Source organism: Triticum aestivum, chromosome 3A (assembly GCF_018294505.1).
Source record: "Triticum aestivum cultivar Chinese Spring chromosome 3A, IWGSC CS RefSeq v2.1, whole genome shotgun sequence".
NCBI classification, from domain to species: domain Eukaryota; kingdom Viridiplantae; phylum Streptophyta; class Magnoliopsida; order Poales; family Poaceae; genus Triticum; species Triticum aestivum.
This window is the reverse complement of record NC_057800.1, coordinates 300273049-300293848: the sequence shown is the minus strand read 5'-3', so window position 1 is coordinate 300293848 and position 20800 is coordinate 300273049.

Sequence of the window (20800 nt, the reverse complement as noted above, 5' to 3'; positions counted from 1 at the left end):
CATGCACACATTAATCATGGCAAAAATGACAAAAGTGCTAAAGGGAGTAACAGATCTGACAATTAACTCAAGTAGCCCTCTTCTAACAGCATTTCGGGCATCAAGATGAGCTCAAATGAAAATTATGCAATGGAATGAAATGATGTACTCTCTGAGGTGAACAATTTGATATGCTATATGCCCAAATCGGAGCTACGGATGCAAAGTCACGGGGCCGCGAACATGAGCATATGAACTAACAATATCCGGGACTTGGTGAAAAAAAACTACCCCAGATCTGGATCTAGGGTTTACTGTTCACAAAACAGAACCCGAGGACGGCGGCGCGGCTCGCCAGGGAAGTCGAGGACGGTGGCGGCCGGGGTTGGGGACGCCGGATCCGGCGAGGTCGCCGGTGGCCGGGCCGGAGCTGGGGCCGGCCGGGGCGAGGGGGCGGCGCGGCGCGGCGTCCCGGCCGCGGCGGAGCAGGCGGCGGCGGCCGGCAGCGGCAGGTGGAGGCGGCGGCGGCTGCGGCAGCGCGGCGGCGGCGGCGCGTGGAGGAGGGCAGTGGCTCGGGGCGCGGCCCGGGAGGTGGTGCGGGAGGGCCGGCCTCGGGCCTCTGCGGGCTCCGGCGGCGGGGATGTGGGGCGGCGGCGTGAGCCAATGGTGGAGCGCCACGTGGCGGCGGCGGGGAGCAGCGAACGTGTCCGGCGCCGTCCGGACGTGTCCGGTGGCGGCGGATCTGGGATTTTAGGGTTAGGGACGAGGGGGATTCGGAATTTGGAATGGGGGGTGTTTATATAGGCATAGAGGGAGCTAGGAGGGTCCAAATGAGGTGCGGTTTTCGGCCACGTGATCGTGATCGAACGCTCTAGGACATGGAGCAGAGTTTGGTGGGTTTTGGGCCAAAATGGAGGGGTGTTGGGCTGCAACACACACAAGGCCTTTTTGGTCCCTCGGTTAACCGTTGGAGTATCAAACGAAGTCCAAATGGTACAAAACTTGACAGGCGGTCTACCGGTAGTAAACCAAGGCCGCTTGGCAAGTCTCGGTCCAATCCGGAAATGTTTAATCCCCACACACGAAAGAAAGCTAGAAATGACCACCGGAGGAGAACGAAGCGCCGGAATGCAAAACGGACAACGGGGAAAATGCTCGAATGCATGAGATGAACACGTATGCAAATGTAATGCACATGATGACATGATATGAGATGCATGACAACGACAACAACACACGAAGACAAAACCCGAACCCGAGGAAATAAAATAAATTAACGCCGGAAACGGCAAGAGTAGGAGTACAAATAGGGAAAGTTACATCCGGGGTGTTACAACACTCCACCACTACGAAAGGATCTTGTCCCGAGATCTTGGACTGAAAGAACGCTGGGTACTCAGAACGGAGGTGATCCTCGCGTTCCCAGGTAGCTTCACGGTCGGAATGGTGTGACCACTTGAATTTGAGAAATTTGATTGACTTGTTGCGAGTCTTGCGTTCAGTCTCTTCAAGAATAGCAACTGGGTGCTCACGATAAGAGAGATCTTCTTGGAGCTCAATGTCCTCGAAGTTGACGGTGCGGTCAGGAGTCTTGAAGCACTTTCGAAGCTGAGAGACATGGAACACGTCATGAACATTTGCAGAGTTTGAAGGAAGCTCGAGTTGATAGGCGAGGTCGCCTCTCTTGCTGACAATCTTGAAAGGTCCCACGTATCTAGGGGCAAGCTTCCCTTTGATACCGAAGCGACGAGTACCTTTCATAGGAGAGACGCGGAGGTAAACATGATCTCCGATCTCGAAAGCCAAATCACCGTGCTTACTATCATAGTAGCTCTTCTGGCGGGATTGGGCTACTTTGAGGTTATCTTGAATGACTTTGCACATTTCTTCTGCCTCTGTGATTAAGTCATTACCCAAAAGCTGACGTTCACCGGTTCCAGACCAGTTGAGAGGGGTACAGCACTTCCTGCCATACAGAATTTCAAAAGGGGCCTTGCCCGAACTTGCTTGAAAACTGTTGTTATAGGAGAATTCAGCATAAGGAAGACAATCCTCCCACTTCATGCCGAAGGAGATCACACAAGCCCTGAGCATATCTTCAAGAATCTGGTTGACACGCTCGACTTGACCGCTTGTTTGAGGATGGAAAGTTGTGCTGAAGCGGATGTTGGTGCCCATGGCCTTCTGAAAAGAATCCCAAAACTTCGAGGTAAAGATGATGCCACGGTCTAAAGAGATCACTTGAGGAATACCGTGTAGAGAGACAATTCGAGAGGTATAGAGTTCCGCCAATTGAGCTGCAGTGATCGACTCTTTGATAGGCAGAAAGTGAGCCACTTTGGTGAGTTTGTCGATGACAACGAATATAGCATCATTGCCACGCTTGGACTTTGGAAACCCAGTCACGAAGTCCATTTCAATGTGGTCAAACTTCCATTCTGGAATGGCAAGAGGATGGAGGAGACCTGCTGGCCTTTGGTGTTCTGCCTTCACTCTTCTACAGACATCACATTCATTCACGAATTGAGCGATCTCGCGCTTCATCCGAGTCCACCAATAAGCTTGCTTAAGGTCCTAATACATCTTCATGCTCCCAAGGTGGATGGAGAGGAGAGAATTGTGAGCCTCGTTCATGATCACTTTACGGAGGTCACCTTTGGGCACAACAATACGATCCTCGAAGAAAAGAGTGTCCTTGTCATCAAGGCGGTAGCACTTGTACTTGGACTGACTCTTGGCAATCTGAATCTTCACCTTTTCCACCATAGCATCAAGAAGCTGGGCTTGGCGAATCTGGTCTTCTAAGGTAGGAGAAACTTGAAGCTTGGCGAGGAAACCTTGAGGAACAACTTGCAGGTTTAGTTTGCGGAAAGCTTCACAAAGCTCGGGTTGATAAAGCTTGAGAATCAGACTGTTGCAGTAAGCCTTTCTGCTCAATGCGTCAGCAATCACATTGGCCTTGCCTGGAGTATACTCAATACTCGGATTATACTCTTGAATCGTTTCGACCCATCGAGTTTGCCTGAGGTTGAGATTAGGCTGAGTGAAGATGTACTTGAGACTCTTGTGATCAGTGAAAATGTCCACTTTTCTTCCCAATAGAAGATGTCTCCAAGTCAAAAGAGCATGCACAACTGCCGCCAACTCGAGATCATGAGTGGGGTAGTTCTTCTCATTAGGCTTCAACTGGCGAGATGTATAAGCAACAACTTTCTTCTCTTGCATCAATACTGCGCCAAGACCTTGGAGAGAGGCATCACAAAAGACCTCGTACGGCTTGGATTCATCAGGTGGAGTCAGAACTGGAGCAGTGATCAACTTCTCTTTCAAAGTGTTGAAAGCAATATCACAATCCGGAGACCAAATGTACTTGACATACTTCTGAAGAAGATTAGAGAGAGGCTTCGCGATCTTGGAAAAGTTTTCAACGAATCTTCGGCAATAGCTTGCGAGACCGAGAAAACTACGGAGTTGCTTCACGTTCTGAGGAGGTTCCCAGTTCACAATTGCAGACACCTTCTCAGGATTCACAGCAATGCCCTTGGCAGAGATGATATGACCAAGATAAAGAACCTCATCAAGCCAAAATTCACACTTGGAGAACTTGGCGTAGAACTGATGTTCTCTGAGCTTATCGAGAACCAAATGCAAGTGCTTGGCATGATCTTCCTTGTTCTTCGAGAAAACCAGAATGTCGTCGAGATAGACCAAAACGAAGTCATTGGTGTAGGCATTGAAGATGAAGTTCATCATGCGAGAGAATGTCGGAGGAGCGTTGGCGAGGCCAAAAGACATGACAGTGTATTCATATGAACCAAAGCTTGTTCTGAATGCTGTCTTGGGAATATCTTCTTCACGAATGTGAATCTGGTGATAATCCATACGGAGATCAAGCTTGGAAAATACTTGGGCACCTTTGAGTTGTTCGAACAGCTCATTGATGTTATGAAGTGGGTATTTGTTCTTGATGGTCTTCTTGTTCACTGGACAGTAATCAACACAAAGTCGGTCCGTTCCATCCTTCTTCTTCACAAAAAGAACACCACAACCCCACGGAGAAGAACTAGGCCGGATGAGACCCATTTTCTCTTGCATATCGAGTTGCTTCTTCAGCTCCTTCAACTCTTCAGGTCCGAGCTTGTAAGGACGTTTGCACACAGGTTCCGTACCAGGCTCAAGATCAATAACGAATTCAACTGGCCGGTGTGGAGGCATTCCTGGGAGCTCTTCTGGAAAGACGTCTTGGTATCCGCAAACGACTGGAATTTGCGAGATGGCATCCAATTCACCCTTCTCATTGAGAGAAAACAGACGGATAGTATCATCACGAGCGGCAAAGACAATTACATCCTCAGACGAATGAGTCAATTGAATCTGCCTGGCTGCACAATCAAGCTGAGCCTTGTGCTTAGAAAGCCAATCCATTCCGAGAATAAGATCAATATCCGAGTTACCAAGAACCACCGGAGAAGAGAGAAACTTGTAATCGCCCAATGTGATAGAAACATCCGGAACGCATACTCGAGATGTCATTTGACAGGCCGGAGAGACGATAGCCAACGGCTTCGGCAACACTTCAGTAACAAAATCATGCTTAGATGCAAAAGGTCTCGAGATGAAACAATGCGATGCACCCGTGTCAAAAAGAACTTTTGCGGGAATATCATTAACAGGAAGGTTACCCGTAATCACATCTGACGAGTCCTTTGCCTGAGCTGCATTCATCAAATTGACCTTGGCATGCTTGGGGTTATGTTTGACCACAGCTGTACTTGCCGATCTGACAGGAGGAGGAGGAGGAAGACGCCTCTGGTTGAGACACTTGTTGGCATAGTGACCCTTCTGTTGGCACTTGTTGCACGTGACCTCTGAAAGCGGACGGTGGTACGGAGCACTCGATCTTGGAGGTTGAGACGAAGTCTTATTCTGAAAGCCAGGGTTGGGTGGGTGGGAAGAACCACTGCCACCTTTGCTCTTCTGCCGATATAGCTGACGGAACGGAGGAGGAGGAAGCCAAAACTTATGCTGCTTGGCCACTTGAGTAGAGGAAGAAGGAGTAACATCTCTGACTCGCTTCTTGGAAGCATCACACCTCAACTGAGCAGCCTCTTGCTTCAGTGCCATGTTGTAGAACTCATCATACCTCAAGGGCTCAAAGAGAACAAGAGCGAGCTGAATATCTTCTCTGAGACCACCCCTGAACTGGTATATCATGCTCTTCCATCGGGCACGTCTTGCTTAGCAAAGCGGGCAAGCTTCTGGAACAACTTGTTGTAGTCATAGACAGACAAAGAGCCTTGCTTCAGACTGCGAAATTCCTCACGCTTGCTTTCAACCACGCTCTGCAGAATATGATGAGCTCGGAAATCTCGACGGAAATCATCCCAAGTGATAACACGTCCACCTCTGGAGTCCTTGTACTGCTGGAACCATTCTGCAGCTTGATCTTTCAGTTGGAAGGACACGAACTTGACAAAGTCCTCAGGCCTGACATTACTGCACTTGAAATGCTTACACAGATCCACAAGCCAATCGTCAACATCAGTTGCCTCAACAGAATTGCTGAAAGTCTTTGGCCCGTTAGCAAGGAACTGGTTGAGTGTAGCAAAGTGATTCTGATTGCTGCCTTGATTCCCTTGACTGCCTTGATTGCGCTCTTGAAGAATTTGCATGACCAGCTGTGTGTTTGCATTGGTTGCGGCCATCACAGCTTGCCATGCCTCTGGAGGAGGTGGAGGTGGTGGCGGATCAGGATTCGGAGTCATCCGTGTTGGAGGAGCCATCCTAAAGAGGTTGACCACCACTAGCACATTGACAGATAAATATTGAAGCTGAATCCAACGGAATGAAAATTGCAACATATAGTCTTCACATCCGAACAAAATGAACGAATGCATTCCTCTTGAAATGGTCACATATCCATAAATTGAGAAGCCACGTAGAATTAAGGTAGAGAAATAAATCAACAAGGTACGGATCAAGAACGAATAATCGGTTAGAAATCCCAATCTCAAACCAATATCCGTGGAAGAAAAACTAGAGCTACTAGAATTCCCACCTATGAAACTCTCGAACCTTTCCGGTTATGCAATCAGGTGTTGGGGATACAGGGGAAGCATAATATCCCACCCAAACTAGCAATTCCTACATCCAGCTGTATCCATCCTTCAACACATAACCAAGAAACCTTCGGAAACCATCTACCTCAATCTTCGAAAAGCATCCGTTATACAAGTTATGGTGATACTCCTGAACTCCCACCCCAGTACTAGGTGGCGTCGAGGTTATCTCACCAACGAACTGCATAAAAGAGATTTTCGATGTCGGCGTACTAGACTCAGGTATTCCAAAACTGTAACGATAAAATTATGATGACAACACCTTAGAGCTCAACTCCCCGGGACACTTCCACTAAACCCCTGACAGGAGGCACCAAGACAATGTTCTCATCATAAAACCATCAGAACGATTCCAAGATACCCGCGTGATCCTAAAAAAAATTTTAGTGAAGTTTGAGAAGAGAAGAGTCAAAACTCTACGTCAGGATGCCTTACCAGAGCGATGAGGAGACTGGGAAGTAAAAATAATTTCCTAAACTCTCCGATATATAATTCCTAAATGACTCAAAACATTTTTTTCTAGACACAACTCGGCCGCTAAAAAAACGATCAAGCAATGGGGCTCCTAAAGTCGGGGAAGGCTCTGATACCAACTTGTAACACCCTCGATGCGACTATAGCTCCCACGTGTCGAGGCACGACTTAGAGACATAATCGCATTGAACGCATATGTCGCAAGTTAGGCAATCTTCACAACATCCCATGTAATAATAATAATAGGGGAGATAACATAGTTGGCTTACACTCGCCACGTCAATCAAGTACATAAATAACATTACATCATCCATACACTCAAGGCCCGACTATGGCGCCAAAATAAAAGAGAACCCAACATGCGACAACGGTCCCGTTCACCCCCAACTGGGCACCACTACTGATCATCGGGAAAGGAAATGTATTATCGTTGAGAGTCTTCGTCAAACTCCCACTTGAGCTCGTACGCGTCTCCCGGAGCAGAATCATCAGTCCCTGCATCTGGTGTAATAGTAATCTATGAACCACAGGGACTCAGCAATCTCGCACCCTCACGATCAAGACTATTTGAGCTTATAGGTAAGGCAAGGTAAAATATGAGTGGAGCTGCAGCAAGCGACTAGCTAGTGTGGTGGCTAACTTATTCGCAAAAGAGAGCGAGAAGAGGAGGCAAAGCACGAGCGAGAAGCTAGAGAACAACCTGCGCAGACATTACTCCAACACCGTGTCCACTTCCCGGACTCCGCCGAGAAGAGGCCATCACGGTAAAACACTCAGTTGATTCATTTTAATTAAATCAAGGTTCAAGTTGTCTACAACCGGACATTAACAAATTCCCATCTGCCCATAACCGTGGGCACGGCTTTCGAAAGTTCAATCCCTGCAGGGGAGTCCCAACTTAGCCCATGACAAGCTCTCACGGTCAACGAAGGAATAGACCTCCTCCCAAGATGTTCCAATCAGACTCGGTATCTCGGTAATTCAAGACACTTCGACAGGTTAAAACAAGACCAGCAACACCGCCCGAATGTGCCAACAAATCCCGATAGGAGCTGCACATATCTCTTTCTCAGGGCACACTCAGATAAGCAATCCGTACAACTAAAACCAACCCTCGAGTTTCCCCGAGGTGGCGCTGCAAGGGGCTCTAGTTTGGACCAACACTCAGAGGAGCACTGGCCCGGGGGGGTTAAAATATGATGACCCTTGAGTCTGAAGAACCCAAGGGAAAGAAAAGGCTAGGTGGAAAAAGGTAAAACCAAGGTTGGGATTGCTGGAAAAGCTTTAATCAAGGCGAAATATCAAGGGGTTCCCATTATAACCCAACCGCGTAAGGAACGCAAAATCCGGGAACATAACACCGATATGACGGAAACTAGGGCGGCAAGAGTGGAACAAAACACTAGGCGAGAGGCCGAGCCTTCCACCCTTTACCAAGTATATAGATGCATTAAGACAACATGGCAATATAATGATATCCCCAACAAGTAAATAAATGATGTTCCAACAAGGAACGGCCTCCAATCTTCACCTGCAACTAGCAACGCTATAAGAGGGGCTGAGCAAAGCGGTAACATAGCCAATCAACGGTTTGCTAGGACAATGGTGGGTTAGAGGTTTGACATGGCAATTTGGGAGGCTTGCAAGCAATTGGTAGGCATCGTAGCAATAGCATAGCAAAAGAGCGAGCAAACTAGTATAGCAAACATAGTAGTGATTTCGAGGGTATGATCATCTTGCCTGCACAGTTGTCAGAGTTGACTGGATCCTCGAAAGCAAACTCAACGGGCTCCTCGTTAGCGAACTCGTCTCCCGGCTCTACCCAAACAAGACAAACAAGCAACAAGTATACAATCAACCACGTGCCAGGATCAAGCGATATGATGAAATGATGATATGCTATGCGGGATGCGATGCGGGATGCAAAATGCAAGATATGACAGAAAATGCATGGCCTGGCCTCAACTTGGAATTCCAAGTTTGCCACTAGAAATATAAGATGAAATCGCTTGAAAACGATATAAAGAACGCCGGAATCGGAGTTACGGTTTGGAAATGGCAAGCGATTCAAAAATGACACCGGTCTGCGATTTACAGCAAGTAGGTATCTAAATGCAATGAAATGAACATACTACAGCACCCAAACATGAAAACAACGTACATGGCAGGGATGCACACAAGATTCTTAACAAAAGTCTAGCACTGAGCTACGGCCAATTCATCCATTAGGAGGTTTAAACAAGTATGGCAAAAACGCAAATGGTGAAACAGATCTCAGACTTAGTGAAATTAACACTTGTCTGGAATTTCAGATCATATGGCCCTCTTCGGAGCAACAAAACAACATGCTACAGGACCTGAACATGACAAAGAAAGACATGGCATGGAGCTACTCAACAAGATTAACAAAAGTCCCTTAGTGACCTTGAGCCAAAAGGGATCACAAAATATACTAACAAGCACACGAACATAGCAAAAACATAATCAGTTTTCAGACTTAGTGAAAACTGGGACATGCTGAAACATAACTCACGAAGGCATGTTTACGAGCTCGATGCACTCACTACGGTGCAAGTCATGGCAAGACAAGCATACACCCATACAGAAGGCACAAAATACAAGCTATACATGGCAAGAACAATGGCATAGCATGCACGGATCAACTACAATAACATCGGCAAAATCGCAAACAAGTTGACGATCTGCCCAGATTCACAATGAAGCAAAAGTAGAGCTCGATTGACTCAAGCTAGGGTGCTCCATAATTGCAAACAAAGACATGGATGGATAGAGCACTACAATATTAACAAAACTCCCTTACTGATCATCCTCAAAAGAGGCACGGATCACTAGGAAACAACAAGAACATATGGCATCATGAACTAAACAATCCCAGGACTTAGTGAAATTACTAAGTCCCTGAAAACAGAATTAGCATGTGCACCACTTTGCAAGCTTGCACAAGTCACCACGCACATCCTAAAAATACATGGGTTGCACCTCTGGATAGATTACAAAACCCTTAACAAAACATATGAAGAACTCACGGGCATATCATGCACACATTAATCATGGAAAAAAAGACAAAAGTGCTAAACGGAGTAACAGATCTGACAATTAACTCAAGTAGCCCTCTTATAACAGCATTTCAGGCATCAAGATGAGCTCAAATGAAAATTATGTAATGGAATGAAATGATGAACTCTGTGAGATGAACAATTTGATATGCTATATGCCCAAGTCGGAGCTACGGATGAAAAGTCACGGGGCCACGAACATGAGCATATGAACTAAAAATATCCGGGACTTGGTGAAAAAAAACTACCCCAGATCTGGATCTAGGGTTTACTGTTCACGGCACGGAACCCGAGGACGGCGGCGCGGCTCGCCGGGGAAGTCGAGGACGGCGGCGGCCGGGGTTGGGGACGCCGGATCCGGCGAGGTCGCCGGTGGCCGGGCCGGAGCTGGGGCCGGCCGGGGCGAGGGGGCGGCGTGGCGCGACGTCCCGGCCGCGACGGAGCGGGCGGCAGCGGCCAGCAGCTGCGGGCGGAGGCGGCGGCAGCGCGGCGGCGGCGGCGCGTGGAGGAGGGCGGCGGCTCGGGGCGCGGCCCGGGAGGCGGCGCGGGAGGGCCGGCCTCGGGCCTCTGCGGGCTCCGGCGGTGGGGATGTGGGGCGGCGGTGCGAGCCAATGGTGGAGCGCCACGTGGCGGCGGCGGGGAGCAGCGGACGTGTCCGGCGCCGTCCGGACGTGTCCGGTGGCGGCGGATCTGGGATTTTAGGGTTAGGGACGAGGGGGATCCGGAATTTGGAATGGGGGTGTTTATATAGGCATAGAGGGAGCTAGGAGGGTCCAAATGAGGTGCGGTTTTCGGCCACGCGATCGTGATCGAACGCTCTAGGACATGGAGCAGAGTTTGGTGGGTTTTGGGCCAAAATGGAGGGGTGTTGGGCTGCAACACACACGAGGCCTTTTTGGTCCCTCGGTTAACCATTGGAGTATCAAACGAAGTCCAAATGGTACAAAACTTGACAGGCGGTCTACCGGTAGTAAACCAAGGCCGCTTGGCAAGTCTCGGTCCAATCCGGAAATGTTTAATCCCCACACACGAAAGAAAGCTAGAAATGACGACCGGAGGAGAACGAAGCACTGGAATGCAAAACGGACAACGGGGAAAATGCTCGAATGCATGAGATGAACACGTATGCAAATGCAATGCACATGATGACATGATATGAGATGCATGACAACGACAACAACACACAGAGACAAAACCCGAACCCGAGGAAATAAAATAACTTAACGCCGGAAATGGCAAGAGTAGGAGTACAAATAGGGAAAGTTACATCCGGGGTGTTACACCTTTTCCCCTAACCGGCTTATGAACCGGCTCAAAGCAGCAACACGACCCGCCAGCCGTTGAACGTCATTGATGCATGTTGGTTTGGCCAGGGATGTGATTGCCTTAATATTCTCCGAGTTAGCTTCAATACCTCGGTTGGACACCAAAAAACCCAAGAGCTTACCAGCTGGGACCCCAAAAACACACTTGGCTGGGTTAAGCATCATTTTGTAGACCCGGAGGTTATCAAAGGTCTCTTTCATATCTGTGACCAAGGTTTCCTCTTTCCTGGATTTTACCACTATATCATCCACATAAGCATGAACATTACGCCCAATCTGATTGTGAAGGCAATTATGCATACACCGTTGATAAGTTGTCTGGGCACTCTTGAGCCCGAAGGGCATAGACACATAGCAGAAGGCTCCAAACAGAGTGATGAAAGTTGTCTTCACCTGGTCCTTGACTGCCATCTTGATCTGATGATAACCTGAATAGGCATCCGAAAAACTCAAACGTGTGCAACCCGCCATAGCATCAATGATCTAATCAATACGGGGGAGAGCGAAATGGTCAGCCGGACAAGCCTTATTTAAATCGGTGTAATCCACACACATACGCCAGGTGCCGTTCTTTTTTAGTACAAGCACCGGGTTGGCTAATCACTCTAGGTGAAAGACTTCCACAGTGAACCCGTCCGCCAAGAGCCGAGCCACCTCTTCTCCGATGGCCTTGTGCCTTGTTGAATCATCGGAGAAACTGCCTGACCGGCTTAAACTTCGGATCAATATTGAGAGTGTGCTCAGCGAGTTCTCTCGGGACACCCGGCATGTCAGAAGGTTTCCATGCAAAGATATCCCGGTTCTCACGGATGAACTCGATGAGCGTGCTTTCCTATTTTGGATCCAAGTTGGCACTAATGATGAATTCCTTGGATGAGTCGCCGGGGACAAAATCAACCGTCTTGGTGTCATCAGTTGACTTGAATTTCAACACCGGTTCATGCTCCATTGTTGGCTTCTTTAGAGACATCATGTCTGCCGGGTCAACATTATCTTTATAAAACTTCAGCTCCTCCGTTGCACAAATAGACTCAGCATATGCAGCATCTCCTTCTTCACACTCCAGGGCTATTTTTTGGCTTCCGTGTACTATAATGGTGCCCTTATAACCCGGCCTATTGAGCTGCAGATACACATAACATGGCCGAGCCATGAACTTGGCGTAAGCCGGCCGTCCAAACAAAGCACGATATGGGCTTTTGATCTTAACCACCTCAAAGGTTAATTTCTCCGCTCTGGAATCATATTCATCCCCAAAGGCGACTTCTAGTTCAATCTTGCCAACTGGGTATGCCGATTTGCTAGGTACCACACCGTGAAAAACAGTGTTAGATTGCTTAAGACTCTTATCAGTCAATCCCATCCGACGAAATGTCTCATAGTAAAGGATGTTGATGCTACTGCCTCCATCCATGAGCACTTTAGTGAATTCATATCCACCAACCTGAGGTGCTACTACCAAGGCCAAGTGACCCGGATTGTCAACCCGGGGAGGATGATCCTCTCTGCTCCACACAATAGGTTGTTCTGACCACCGTAAGTAACACGGAATCGCCGGCTCAACGGCATTGACAGCCCTCTTGTGAAGCTTTTGGTCCCGCTTGCACAAGATAGTGGTAAACACATGATATTGCCCACTATTCAACTGTTTTGGGTTGCTCTGATATCCGGATTGCTGCTGATTACCTTGGCCGGGTTGTGGATTATAATCTCCTTGGTTACCCGCATGTCCCTGACCGTGAAAACCGCCTCCACCTGAGCCGGCACCCGGGCCATGAAAGCCGCCTCCACCTGAACCGCCGCCCGGGCCGTGACTTCCATCAAATGCATTTGAATTCTTAAATGCCTTCATGATTGTACAGTCCTTCCACAGATGGGTGGCTGGCTTCTCCCGGGTGCCGTGTCTTGGACAAGGTTCATTCAATAGTTGCTCAAGGGTGGGACCTGACCCGCCCGACCGAGGGGGTTGCCTACCCTTGCGACGTTGATTGTTGCCCTATGCATTGGTGTTAGCCACAAATTCGTCAGCCTTATGTTATTACCTCCTTGATTTGCCGGCTTAAGTTGGTGACCCTTGCCGTTGCCGTTCTTCTTTCCCTTCCCTATCTTTTCTTCATCAGACACAGGGTCCTTGGTAGTATCAAAATCAGCATACTTGACGAGAGTCGCCATCAACTAGCCCATATCATTGCAGTCATGTTTAAGCCGCCCCATCTTCTGCTTCAGAGGTTCAAAACGGCAATTTTTCTCCAACATTAAGACTACCGAGACAGCATCCATCTTATCAGATGAATGAATTATCTCCTTGACCCGGCGCACCCAATGGGTTGTGGATTCACCTTCCTCTTGCTTACAATTGGTCAGGTCCACGATTGACATAGGTTGTTTGCATGTGTCCTTGAAGTTCTAAATGAGCCGATGGAATTGGGTGGCAACCCTTTTAGCCAAGTACGAGCCGTTCCATCCAACATCATGGTGAAATATTTAGCCATTGTCGCGTCGCTGACCTCCAACAGCTCCATGGCCATCTCATAACTCTCAATCCAGGCCCCAGGCTGCAAATCGGCCGTGTAATTAGGCACCTTACGAGGCCCCTTGAAATCCTTTGGTAAACACTCATTGCGTATGGCCGGAACCAGGCAAGGGACACCTCCGGTTCTCGTGGCCACCACTGCCTCAACCAAGGTTGCTGGATAAGCCGGAAAAGTCTGGTGAGCCGCCTGCTCCGCTGCCAATTTAAACGCTCGCTCAGCTTCTTGTCGGATCCTCTCCTGATCCGCCAAGTTAAGGGCTCTAGACAATCCCGGCTCATGCATGTGTGGCCAGTTGCGGCATTGAACATTGCTTGACATGTCAACTGAATCCATACGCCTACTGTAGCTTGGGCTCCGGCTCGGGCGAGGGGTTGAATGGATCCTATCTCGACTGTAAGAGTATGCATCCTACTACGCCAGAGCTGTTTGAAGAAGTTATCTCACCCTTCGTGTTTTGATCGCCGCCAGAGAGTCGCCCTCCATCGGGAGAGCCGCCAAACGAGCCGAAGCTGCAATGAGGTTTCCCAAGGGATTGGAGAAGTGACCCGGCGGTGTTGGTACATAATGAGGCAGAGTGGTATGTATACGAGGCGGTTCCATGGCGCGCGGCTGAACCGGCGCCCCCGGTGTCGTGATCTGATTTGCCTCTGGCGGGTTACTTGCCCCGGCCCCGGACATATGAAAAAGGTTCCTAGGATCGAGCGTCAGAGGTAGACATGACTGAGTTTTCTGATGCCTTCTTCTCATGACCTAGTTTGACACGTTCAGATCCACCGAGAGCCGGAAAGTCTCAGCCTGAAGCTGCTAAGCATGAGTGTCCAAAGCCGCCCTCTCCGCGGCCATCCTGACCTCCTCTGCTGCTAAATTTTCTTTAGCTTGTACCATCTCCTCACGTATGCGTGCCACCTCTGCGTCATGCTGAGCTTGATTCGCCGGCTCTACCACGACAGTCAATAGGGTCGTCAGTTTATCCATGAGGTCCATCAGAATCTGAGCCGGGGGGCGCGCGGAGTCTCCTGACATGGCTGCGGCCGACCCGGTGGTTGTTGTTGCCGCTGCTGTGGAGTTCTGCCCCGGTTGTGTTCCTGCCATGAAGACTCCGGCCCAATTCGGCGGCTCAAGGGGGTCTAGAATACTGCTTTCATCGGAACAGCCCCCGAGCATGCCACCCTGCAGCTGATACAAAGAGTTTGTCTCTCGCGTTGATGGTGTGGCGTCAGAACAGACGGCCGTCTCACCGCCATCCACCGATTCTTCAGAGTATTCACCACCATGGATGCAGCCTACGAAGGCATGCTTCACGATAGATTGAACACGGGTGGACCTCACGCGCTGAGCCGTTTCAATGAGGTTGGTGTGGATGTCCGGCTCAGGGCCCGACTCGCCGATCCGGCCGATGAAGACATGAATTCCCCCGAAGGGGACCCGGTACCCATACTCAATTGAGCCGTCCTCAGGGGCCCAGCCTTCGTCGTCAATGTAGAGCTTGTCGCGACGACTCTTGGTCATCTGGCCCACAGCGTATCCCTTGAGCCCTTCGAAGTTGCCCTTCAAGAACTCAAATCCACCGTGCGCTGGCCCCACGGTGGGCGCCAACTGTCGTGGAATTGTCACGGCAGATGTCCTAGTTGAAGGACTTAGTCGTAGGGCCATCGCAACTAGAAAGCTTAAAGGGGTTAATCGGGACAAAGGACACGAGAGATTTTATACTAGTTCGGCCCCTTACGATGAAGGTAAAAGCCTACGTCTAGTTGTGTTGGTATTGCTGGGGTTTCGATCATCAAGAGGCTAGTTCGCCGGCTTGGCTCTCGATCTGTTGTCTCTTTTCCTAAGCCGCCACCGGGTCGTCCCCTTATATACACGGGTTGACGCCTGGTGGCCTACAGAGTCTCGGCCGGCTCATAAAACGTGTCTGGCTCGGTGACTTCTTTTACATGCCTTTCTTTACAAGTCTTCCCTTATATACGGCGGTTTACAATATTGGGCCTTAAGCCGCCTCCGGGCCTTTAGGCCTTCTATAAGGTTTAATAAACAATCATCTTGAGTGTTCACTGGGCTTCCTTCATGACCCGCCATTGGGGTTGACCCGGCTCCTCCTGGGTGGGTCATAACTGATAGTTATATTCCCAACAATATGGCTTAAGGACTAGTGGGAAACATCAAGACAAGTTTGAATGTTGTAACAGTTTCAGCAATAGTAAAACAGCAACAACAACATAGCATGTTTGCAAGCTTGGAATGGAGGTCATATGAAGACCAAAATTACCAAACTTGGCATGTGGACAAAGTACGAATAGCATACTTCAAGTCATGTAATTGGAGCAACTCCAAAAAAGGCATAGATTAAACAATAACAAGCTCACAACATGGCATCATGAAGTTAACAGAAAACTAGAACATCATTTAGGCATGTTCATGGCAATGAAAACATATGCTATAGGACGTATATGAGGCATCAAAAAGCATGGAATGATAGATCATAACATGTACATCAAAACATGTCAACTAGGATTCTCCAGATTATGCATGGAATTGATGGTTGCACCAAGTTAACATGGCAACCTCAAGTTACAGTTACAGACTTAGCAAAATCACTAAGTCTCAGAAAATAGCAAACATCAAGTAGCACACTTCACAAACTTGTGCTAGTCACCACAGGGCACATAAAAATACATGGATGGCACCACTGTAAAGATGGAATGAAGATGCTCCTAAAACATGCAGACATGATGCTCAAAAGATAAACACACAAAATGCAATGAAAAATAAATCGGCAAGTTATGACAATTTCAGCAGGTTATAACATTTAGCACTTTTGCATCAATGATTAAGGCATCAATATGAGCAGTAACATGGATGCAAATGACACTAGCATGTAGAGCATTCAGATATGAACAATTTGACATATCATACACGCAAAACGGAGCAATATGCATGGAGTTATGACTTGATGAAGATGCACACATAATGTTGGAATCTCAGGACTTAGAAGAAATTTGACCTCGTGGAGAAGTGGACGATGAGGACCCGGGATGAAGCGGTGCGGGACAGATCTGGCCATTTGGATGGAGGGGTTGGTGGATCTGGTCCAGGCGACCGGATCCACCGACGGGGGAGCTCCGGCGAGCTCCGGCTCCGACGAGCGGCGACGCGGAGGCGACCAGGGCGCCGGCACGGCGACCGGTGGCGGCGGGGGCCACGGAGCAGGGCGCCGGCGAGGGCGGCGAGCGAAGGCGCGGCGGGCAGTGGTGCGGCGAGCCGAGGAGGTGGCGCGACGGCAGAGGAAGCGGGGCGCGGTGCGGCGAGCAGCAGCGGCGGCAGTGCGGCGGCGGCGAGTGGCGCTGGAGTCCAGCGGCGAGCGGCGCGGGCGAGTGGGAGCTCGGGCTCGGAGGGCCCGACCTGGGCCCCGGTGGGCCGCGACGGCAGGGAAAGCTCGATGGACAAGTGGCGGCCTCCGATTGGTCCGGGCCATCGGCACGGACACTTCCGGCGGTGACGGACATGTTTGGAGCGGTGTGGAGGGGAAAATCTAGGGTTTGATCCGGGATTTCGGAGGGGGGCTTATTTATAGGTAGAGGGGGCTAGGAGAGGCCAAATGAGGTGCGGTTTTCGTCCACACGATCGTGATCCAACGACGGAGAGCATGGAGGGGGTTTTAGATGGGCTAGTGGGTTGTTTCGAAGGGGTGCTGGGCTGCAAGGAGAAGGAGGGGTTTCGATTAACGTGGTTAACCGTTGGGGCATCAAACGACCGGAAAACGAAATTTGACAGGCGGTCTACCCGTGATGTAACAAGACCACTCGACAAATCTCGGTCCATTCCGAGAACGTTTTTCTCCCGCTCACGAAACAAGATCTAAGAGGTGCAATGAGTGCATGTGAGAGTGCCGGATTCCTAAACAGACAACGAAGAAAGTGACCGGATGCAAGAGACAAACATGAATGCAAATGAGATGCACATAATGACATGGCAAAGTGCAACACGTAAGCAAATGACATGGCAATGACAGCGAATAACTGGAAGACACCTGGCGCATCATACTCGGGGTGTTACACCAAGTCACCCCAAGGTAATATTCAAGGATAACCAAGAGCCTAAGCTTGGGGATGCCCCGGAAGGCATCCCCTCTTTCATCTTCGTCTATCGATAACTTTACTTGAGGCTATGTTTTTATTCACCACATGATATGTGTTTTGCTTGGAGCGTCTTGTATGATATGATTCTTTGATTTTTAGTTTGCCAGAATCATCCTTGATGTACACACCTTTTGAGAGGGACACGCATGAATCGTGATTTATAAGAATACTCTATGTGCTTCACTTATATCTTTTGAGCTAGGCAATTTTGCTCTAGTGCTTCACTTATATCTTTTTAGAGCACGGCGGTGGCTTTATTTTTTAGAAATTATTAAACTCTCATGCTTCACTTATATTATTTTTAAAGTCTTTAAACAACATGGTAATTTGCTTTGGTTATAAATTTAGTCCTAATATGATAGGCACCCAAGAGGGATATAATAAAAACTTTCATATAAAGTGCATTGAATACTATGAGAAGTTTGATTCCTTATGGTTCTTTTGAGATATGAAGATGGTGATATTAAAGTCATGCTAGTGAGTAATTGTGAATTGGAGAAATACTTGTGTTAAGGTTTGTGATTCCCGTAGCATGCACGTATGGTGAACCGTTATGTAACGAAGTTGGAGCATGAGGTATTTTTTTGATTGTCTTCCTTATGAGTGGCGGTCGGGGACGAGCGATGGTCTTTTCCTACCAACCTATCCCCCTAGGAGCATGCGCGTAGTACTTTGTTTCAATAACTAATAGATTTTTGCAATAAGTATGTGAGTTCTTTATGACTAATGTTGAGTCTATGGATTATACGCACTCTCACCCTTCCACCATTGCTAGCCTCTCTAGTGTCGCACAACTTTCGCCGGTACCATACACCCACCATATACCTTCCACAAAACAGCCACCATACCTACCTATTATGGCATTTCTATATCCATTCCGAGATATATTGCCATGCAACTTTTCACCATTCCGTATAGACACGCTTCATCATTGTCATATTGCTTTGCATGATCATGTAGTTGACATCGTATTTGTGGCAAAGACACCTTTCATAATTCTTTCATACATGTCACTCTTGAGTCATTGCACATCCCAGTACACCGCCAGAGGCATTCATATATAGTCATATTTTGTTCTAGTATCGAGTTGTAAGTAAATAAAAGTGTGATGATATTCATTATAAAAGGGAGGCCAAAGAAGCCAAACAAAAAATGAGAGAAAATGAGAGAAGGGGCAAGGTTACTATCCTTTTTTCCACACTTGTGCTTCAAAGTAGCACCATGATCTTCATGATAGAGAGTCTCCTATGTTGTCACTTCCATATGATAGTGGGAATTTTTCATTATAGAACTTGGCTTGTATATTCCAACGATGGGCTTCCTCAAATTGCCCTAGGTCTTCATGAGCAAGCAAGTAGGATGCACACCCACTTAGTTTTCTTTTGAGCTTTCATAAACTTATAGCTCTAGTGCATCCGTTGCATGGAAATCCCTACTCACTCACATTGATATCTATTGATGGGCATCTCGATAGCCCATTGATACGCCTAGTTGATCTGAGACTATCTCCTTCTTTTTGTCTTCTCCACTACCACCATATTCTATTCCACCTATAGTGTTATGTCCATGGCTCACACTCATGTATTGTGTGAAAGTTGAAAAAGGTTGAGAACATCAAAAGTATGAAACAGTTGCTTGGCTTGTCATCGGGGTTGTGCATGATTTGAAAATTTTGTGTGATGAAGATGGAGCATAGCCAGACTATATGATTTTGTAGGGATAAGCTTTCTTTGGCCATGTTATTTTGAGAAGACATAATCTCCTTGTTAGTATGCTTGAAGTATTACTGTTTTTATGTCAATATTAAACTTTTGTTTTGAATATTATGGATATGAACATTCATGCCACAATAAAGAAATATTACATGGATAAATATGTTAGGTAGCATTCCACGTCAAAAATTCTGTTTTTATCATTTACCTGCTTGAGGACAAGCAGGAATAAAGAATGGGGATGCTTGATACGTCTCCAACGTATCTATAATTTTTTATTGTTCCATGCTATTATATTATTTGTTTTGGATGTTTTATATGCATTAATATGCTATATTATATTGTTTTTGGGACTAACCTATTAACCTAGAGCCCATTGCCAATTTTTGTTCTTTCCTTGTTTTTGAGTTTCACAGAAAAGGAATACCAAACGGAGTCCAAACGGAATAAAACCTTCGTGATGATTTTTCTTCGACCAAAAGACACCCCTGAGACTTGGAGATCAAGTCGAAAGAGCCACGAGGCGGCCACAAGGGCAGAGGGTGCGCCCAGGGGGTAGGGAGCGCCCCTGCCTTGTGGGCCCCTCATGACTCTCCTGGCCTAGTTCTTTGGCCTATTTATTCACATATACTCCCAAACCACAAGAAGTATCCACGAAAACACTTTTCCACCGCCGCAACCTTCTGTTCCCATAAGATCCCATCTTGGCACCTTTTCTGGCATCCTGCCGGAGGGGCATTCGATCACGGAGGGCTTCTACATCAACTCTATTGCCCTTCCGATGAAGCGTGAGTAGTTTACCATAGACCTATGGGTCCATAGCTAGTAGCTAGATGGCTTCTTCTCTCTCTTTGATTCTCAATACCATGTTCTCCTAGTTGTTCTTAGATATCTATCCGATGTAATCTTCTTTTGCGGTGCGTTTGTCGAGATCCAAAGAATTGTGGATTTATGATCAGCTTATCTATGAATATTATTTTAGTCTTCTCTGAATTCTTATATGCATGATTTGATATCTTTGTAATTCTCTTCGAACTATCGGTTTGGTTTGGCTAACTAGATTGGTTTTTTTTTGCAATGGGAGAAGTGCTTAGCTTTGGGTTCAATCTTGCGGTATCATTTCCCACTGATAGTAGGGGCAGCAAGGCACGTATTGTATTGTTGCCATCGAGGATAAAAAGATGGGGTTTACATCATATTTATTGAGTTTATTCCTCTATATCATGTCATCTTACTTAATGCGTTACTCTGTTCTTCATGAACTTAATACTCTAGATGCAGGTAGGAGTCGGTCGATGTGTGGAGTAATAGTAGTAGATGCAGAATCGTTTCGGTCTACTTGACACGGACGTGATGCCTATATTTCATAATCATTGCCTTAGATATCATCATTACTTTGCGCTTTTCTATCAATTGTTCGATAGTAATTTGTTCACCCACCATA